Source organism: Harmonia axyridis, chromosome X (genome assembly GCF_914767665.1).
Source record: "Harmonia axyridis chromosome X, icHarAxyr1.1, whole genome shotgun sequence".
Taxonomy (NCBI): domain Eukaryota; kingdom Metazoa; phylum Arthropoda; class Insecta; order Coleoptera; family Coccinellidae; genus Harmonia; species Harmonia axyridis.
Window position 1 is genome coordinate 34,732,406 of NC_059508.1, and position 7,500 is coordinate 34,739,905.

Below are 7,500 nucleotides of genomic sequence, written 5' to 3' on the forward strand. Positions count from 1 at the left end.
ATCGTCAATGAGTCGGGGTTGTAAAAAAGGACGTGAACATTTTTCCTTATAAAAATCAAACCCGACCATGGATTTTGATTCTGATTGTTGATTATCGCTACTAGAACATATAAGGAGGCAACCAAATCAAATTTGAGAAAATTCCACGATCAGAAAATTTTTTTTCGAAAAAAAAAAAAAATCGTAATCACCTCGGTCATGGCGAGTTATTTTCCGTATTTCATTCCACAATCAACGTACAACATAGAAGAAATCATCTCTCTAACTATCCTGGTTCAAAAGTTGTATCGGAACATTTCACGTCGTAATATCTCGCCAAGTCCAGACCTCGGCGATAGGTAGTATCTGACACCGTCCGCTCGGGACTGACATCGACTTGGACTCGGGCTGATGATGGGGAGGCGTTTAAGGACGTGAACATTTTTCCTTATAAAAATTAAAGTCGACAATGAATATTGATTCTGATTACTGATTTACGCTTTAAAAACACATTAGAAGGCAACCAAATCGAATTTGAGGAAATTCCACGATCAGAAAATTTTTTTCGAAAAAAAAAAAAATCCGAAAAATATTTTTCGATTCCGATTACTGATTTACTCTTTTAGAACACATTAGGAGGCAACCAAATCAAATTTGAGAAAATTCCACAATCAGAAAATTTTTTTCGAAAAAAAAAAAAATTCGAGGACACCTCGGTCATGGCAAGTTATTTCCCACAATCCATTCCCCGATCCACGTACATCCCAGAAAAAATCATCTCTCTAACTATCCTGGTTCAAAAGTTGTATCGGAACATTTTCACGTCGAAAATATATCTCTAAGTCCAAACCGATGCACCACGTAAACTAGGGCAGACCGATGCACCACGTAATATCGGGCAGACCGATGCAGAACGTAAACTCGATCATACCGATGCTTCACGTAATCTCGATCTTACCGATGCACCACGTAAACAAGGGCAGACCGATGCAGAACGTAAAGTAGATCTTACCGATGCACCACGTAATCTCGATCTTACCGATGCACCACGTAATCTCCATCTTACCGATGCACCACGTGAACTGGATCTTACCGATGCAGAACGTGAATTGGATCTTACCGATGCAGAACGTGAATTGGATCTTACCGATGCACCACGTAAACTCGATCATACCGATGCACCACGTAATCTCGGGCAGACCGATGCACAACGTAAATGACGATCGGGACCGGGGCGATCGGTCGTATCTGACACCGCCGGCTCGGTTCTAACATCGTCAATGAGTCGGGGTTGTAAAAAAGGACGTGAACATTTTTCCTTATAAAAATCAAACCCGACCATGGATTTTGATTCTGATTGTTGATTATCGCTACTAGAACATATAAGGAGGCAACCAAATCAAATTTGAGAAAATTCCACGATCAGAAAATTTTTTTCGAAAAAAAAAAAAAATCGTAATCACCTCGGTCATGGCGAGTTATTTTCCGTATTTCATTCCACAATCAACGTACAACATAGAAGAAATCATCTCTCTAACTATCCTGGTTCAAAAGTTGTATCGGAACATTTCACGTCGTAATATCTCGCCAAGTCCAGACCTCGGCGATAGGTAGTATCTGACACCGTCCGCTCGGGACTGACATCGACTTGGACTCGGGCTGATGATGGGGAGGCGTTTAAGGACGTGAACATTTTTCCTTATAAAAATTAAAGTCGACAATGAATATTGATTCTGATTACTGATTTACGCTTTAAAAACACATTAGAAGGCAACCAAATCGAATTTGAGGAAATTCCACGATCAGAAAATTTTTTTCGAAAAAAAAAAAAATCCGAAAAATATTTTTCGATTCCGATTACTGATTTACTCTTTTAGAACACATTAGGAGGCAACCAAATCAAATTTGAGAAAATTCCACAATCAGAAAATTTTTTTCGAAAAAAAAAAAAATTCGAGGACACCTCGGTCATGGCAAGTTATTTCCCACAATCCATTCCCCGATCCACGTACATCCCAGAAAAAATCATCTCTCTAACTATCCTGGTTCAAAAGTTGTATCGGAACATTTTCACGTCGAAAATATATCTCTAAGTCCAAACCGATGCACCACGTAAACTAGGGCAGACCGATGCACCACGTAATATCGGGCAGACCGATGCAGAACGTAAACTCGATCATACCGATGCTTCACGTAATCTCGATCTTACCGATGCACCACGTAAACAAGGGCAGACCGATGCAGAACGTAAAGTAGATCTTACCGATGCACCACGTAATCTCGATCTTACCGATGCACCACGTAATCTCCATCTTACCGATGCACCACGTGAACTGGATCTTACCGATGCAGAACGTGAATTGGATCTTACCGATGCAGAACGTGAATTGGATCTTACCGATGCACCACGTAAACTCGATCATACCGATGCACCACGTAATCTCGGGCAGACCGATGCACAACGTAAATGACGATCGGGACCGGGGCGATCGGTCGTATCTGACACCGCCGGCTCGGTTCTAACATCGTCAATGAGTCGGGGTTGTAAAAAAGGACGTGAACATTTTTCCTTATAAAAATCAAACCCGACCATGGATTTTGATTCTGATTGTTGATTATCGCTACTAGAACATATAAGGAGGCAACCAAATCAAATTTGAGAAAATTCCACGATCAGAAAATTTTTTTCGAAAAAAAAAAAAAATCGTAATCACCTCGGTCATGGCGAGTTATTTTCCGTATTTCATTCCACAATCAACGTACAACATAGAAGAAATCATCTCTCTAACTATCCTGGTTCAAAAGTTGTATCGGAACATTTCACGTCGTAATATCTCGCCAAGTCCAGACCTCGGCGATAGGTAGTATCTGACACCGTCCGCTCGGGACTGACATCGACTTGGACTCGGGCTGATGATGGGGAGGCGTTTAAGGACGTGAACATTTTTCCTTATAAAAATTAAAGTCGACAATGAATATTGATTCTGATTACTGATTTACGCTTTAAAAACACATTAGAAGGCAACCAAATCGAATTTGAGGAAATTCCACGATCAGAAAATTTTTTTCGAAAAAAAAAAAAAATCCGAAAAATATTTTTCGATTCCGATTACTGATTTACTCTTTTAGAACACATTAGGAGGCAACCAAATCAAATTTGAGAAAATTCCACAATCAGAAAATTTTTTTCGAAAAAAAAAAAAATTCGAGGACACCTCGGTCATGGCAAGTTATTTCCCACAATCCATTCCCCGATCCACGTACATCCCAGAAAAAATCATCTCTCTAACTATCCTGGTTCAAAAGTTGTATCGGAACATTTTCACGTCGAAAATATATCTCTAAGTCCAAACCGATGCACCACGTAAACTAGGGCAGACCGATGCACCACGTAATATCGGGCAGACCGATGCAGAACGTAAACTCGATCATACCGATGCTTCACGTAATCTCGATCTTACCGATGCACCACGTAAACAAGGGCAGACCGATGCAGAACGTAAAGTAGATCTTACCGATGCACCACGTAATCTCGATCTTACCGATGCACCACGTAATCTCCATCTTACCGATGCACCACGTGAACTGGATCTTACCGATGCAGAACGTGAATTGGATCTTACCGATGCAGAACGTGAATTGGATCTTACCGATGCACCACGTAAACTCGATCATACCGATGCACCACGTAATCTCGGGCAGACCGATGCACAACGTAAATGACGATCGGGACCGGGGCGATCGGTCGTATCTGACACCGCCGGCTCGGTTCTAACATCGTCAATGAGTCGGGGTTGTAAAAAAGGACGTGAACATTTTTCCTTATAAAAATCAAACCCGACCATGGATTTTGATTCTGATTGTTGATTATCGCTACTAGAACATATAAGGAGGCAACCAAATCAAATTTGAGAAAATTCCACGATCAGAAAATTTTTTTCGAAAAAAAAAAAAAATCGTAATCACCTCGGTCATGGCGAGTTATTTTCCGTATTTCATTCCACAATCAACGTACAACATAGAAGAAATCATCTCTCTAACTATCCTGGTTCAAAAGTTGTATCGGAACATTTCACGTCGTAATATCTCGCCAAGTCCAGACCTCGGCGATAGGTAGTATCTGACACCGTCCGCTCGGGACTGACATCGACTTGGACTCGGGCTGATGATGGGGAGGCGTTTAAGGACGTGAACATTTTTCCTTATAAAAATTAAAGTCGACAATGAATATTGATTCTGATTACTGATTTACGCTTTAAAAACACATTAGAAGGCAACCAAATCGAATTTGAGGAAATTCCACGATCAGAAAATTTTTTTCGAAAAAAAAAAAAATCCGAAAAATATTTTTCGATTCCGATTACTGATTTACTCTTTTAGAACACATTAGGAGGCAACCAAATCAAATTTGAGAAAATTCCACAATCAGAAAATTTTTTTCGAAAAAAAAAAAAATTCGAGGACACCTCGGTCATGGCAAGTTATTTCCCACAATCCATTCCCCGATCCACGTACATCCCAGAAAAAATCATCTCTCTAACTATCCTGGTTCAAAAGTTGTATCGGAACATTTTCACGTCGAAAATATATCTCTAAGTCCAAACCGATGCACCACGTAAACTAGGGCAGACCGATGCACCACGTAATATCGGGCAGACCGATGCAGAACGTAAACTCGATCATACCGATGCTTCACGTAATCTCGATCTTACCGATGCACCACGTAAACAAGGGCAGACCGATGCAGAACGTAAAGTAGATCTTACCGATGCACCACGTAATCTCGATCTTACCGATGCACCACGTAATCTCCATCTTACCGATGCACCACGTGAACTGGATCTTACCGATGCACCACGTAATCTCAATCTTACCGATGCACCACGTGAACTGGATCTTACCGATGCAGAACGTGAATTGGATCTTACCGATGCACCACGTAAACTCGATCTTACCGATGCACCACGTAATCTCGATCTTACCGATGCACCACGTGAACTGGATCTTACCGATGCAGAACGTGAATTGGATCTTACCGATGCACCACGTAAACTCGATCTTACCGATGCACCACGTAATCTCGATCTTACCGATGCACCACGTGAACTGGATCTTACCGATGCAGAACGTGAATTGGATCTTACCGATGCACCACGTAAACTCGATCTTACCGATGCACCACGTAATCTCAATCTTACCGATGCACCACGTGAACTGGATCTTACCGATGCAGAACGTGAATTGGATCTTACCGATGCACCACGTAAACTCGATCTTACCGATGCACCACGTAATCTCGATCTTACCGATGCACCACGTGAACTGGATCTTACCGATGCAGAACGTGAATTGGATCTTACCGATGCACCACGTAAACTCGATCTTACCGATGCACCACGTAATCTCAATCTTACCGATGCATCACGTAATCTCGATCTTACCGATGCAGAACGTAAACTCGATCATACCGATGCACCACGTTATCTCGGCAGACCGATGCAGAACGTAAAAAAAAAGCTTACAGCACGCGGTGTTCCCAAGCGGTCACCCATCCAAGTACTAACCGCGCCCGACGCTGCTTGGCTTCAGTGTTCTGACGAGAACTGGCAATTTCAGCGTGGTATGGCCGTAAACAACAAATATAGCGATATTTTCTATGATATCTCACTTTTTGGGAGCGGAAAGGACGTGAACGTTTTTCCTTATAAAAAATGAAATAACTTTTGGATATTAATTCTGATTGTTGATTTAAGTTTTAAGAACACATTAGGACATATCTCAATGAAATTTGAGGGATTTCCGAAATCGAAAAATATTTTTCGAAAAAAAAAAAAAATCCCAGAAGACCTCGGTCATCTCAAGTTTATTTCCATATTCTATTACACAATCAACGTACATCACAAAAGGAACCATCTCTCTAACTATCACAGTTAAATTTTTGTATCGGAACATTTCACGTCGGAATATCTCGCTAAGTCCAGACCGGGGAGATCGGTCGCATTTGACACCGTCCGCTCCGGTCTAACATCGTCTTGGAGTCGGGGTAACGATGGAGAGGCGTTTAAGGACGTGAACATTTTTCCTTATAAAAATTAAAGTCGACAATGAATATTGATTCTGATTACTGATTTACTCTTTTAGTACACATTAGAAGGCAACGCAATCAGATTTGAGGAAATTTCAAGATCAGAAAATTTTTTTCAAAAAAAAAAAAAATTCAAGAACACCTGGGTCATGGCAAGTTATTTCCCACAATCCATTCCACAATCAACGTACAACATAGAAGAAATCATCTCTCTAACTATCCTGGTTCAAAAGTTGTATCGGAACATTTCACGTCGAAATACCTCGCCAAGTCCAGACCGGGGCGATAGGTAGTATCTGACACCGTCCGCTCGGGACTGACATCGACTTGGACTCGGGCTAATGATGGGGAGGCGTTTAAGGACGTGAACATTTTTCCTTATAAAAATTAAAGTCGACAATGAATATTGATTCTGATTACTGATTTACGCTTTAAAAACACATTAGAAGGCAACCAAATCAAATTTGAGGAAATTCCAAAATCAGAAAATTTTTTTTCAAAAAAAAAAAAATCCGAAAAATATTTTTCGATTCTGATTACTGATTTACTCTTTTAGAACACATTAGAAGGCAACGAAATCAAATTTGAGTGAAATCCAAAATCAGAAAATATTTTTCGAAAAAAAAAAAAAATTCGAGAACACCTCGGTCATGGCAAGTTATTTTCCACAATCCATTCCCCAATCAACGTACATCCCAGAAAAAATCATCTCTCTAACTATCCTGGTTCAAAAGTTGTATCGGAACATTTTCACGTCGAAAATATATCTCAGAGTCCAGACCGATGCAGAACGTAAACTCGATCATACCGATGCTTCACGTAATCTCGATCTTACCGATGCACAACGTAAACTAGATCACACCGATGCAGAACGTAAACTCGATCATACCGATGCGGGAGGCCGCGACTTAGTTCGCGTCCGGCCCGTGGCAAGTATGTGAATTGTGATGGCGATCGGACCTAGTGCCGATTCCGTCCGTTTGCGACTGTTCGCCGCGGTGTTCTTGGACAGACCTCTTGAAACGCCGATCAGCGACGCTATTGCTTTGGGTACTTTCAGGACCCGTCTTGAAACACGGACCAAGGAGTCTAGCGTGTGCGCGAGTCATTGGGAATCACTAAACCTAAAGGCGCAATGAAAGTAACGGTTCACTTTATGTGAACTAAGGGAAGATGGTCGGTCTCCATGACTGACCCGCATTCCCGGGGCGCCTCATTCTCATTGCGAGAGGAGGCGCACCAAGAGCGTACACGCTGGGACCCGAAAGATGGTGAACTATGCCTGGTCAGGACGAAGTCAGGGGAAACCCTGATGGAGGTCCGTAGCGATTCTGACGTGCAAATCGATCGTCGGAACTGGGTATAGGGGCGAAAGACTAATCGAACCATCTAGTAGCTGGTTCCCTCCGAAGTTTCCCTCAGGATAGCTGGCGCTC

At 41.7% G+C, this 7,500-nt stretch overlaps 1 non-coding gene and 1 pseudogene across 1 annotated transcript; one reads left to right on the top strand and one right to left on the bottom strand.

The window, feature by feature from the left end:
- Positions 1-5,494: 5,494 nt before the first annotated feature.
- On the bottom strand, positions 5,495-5,613 carry LOC123688286. The gene has a single exon (XR_006749815.1). It is a non-coding gene; the product is annotated as a 5S ribosomal RNA (ribosomal RNA).
- Positions 5,614-6,512: 899 nt separating this feature from the next.
- The window catches only part of LOC123688253, a 3,761-nt pseudogene continuing 2,773 nt past the window's right edge, over positions 6,513-7,500 (top strand).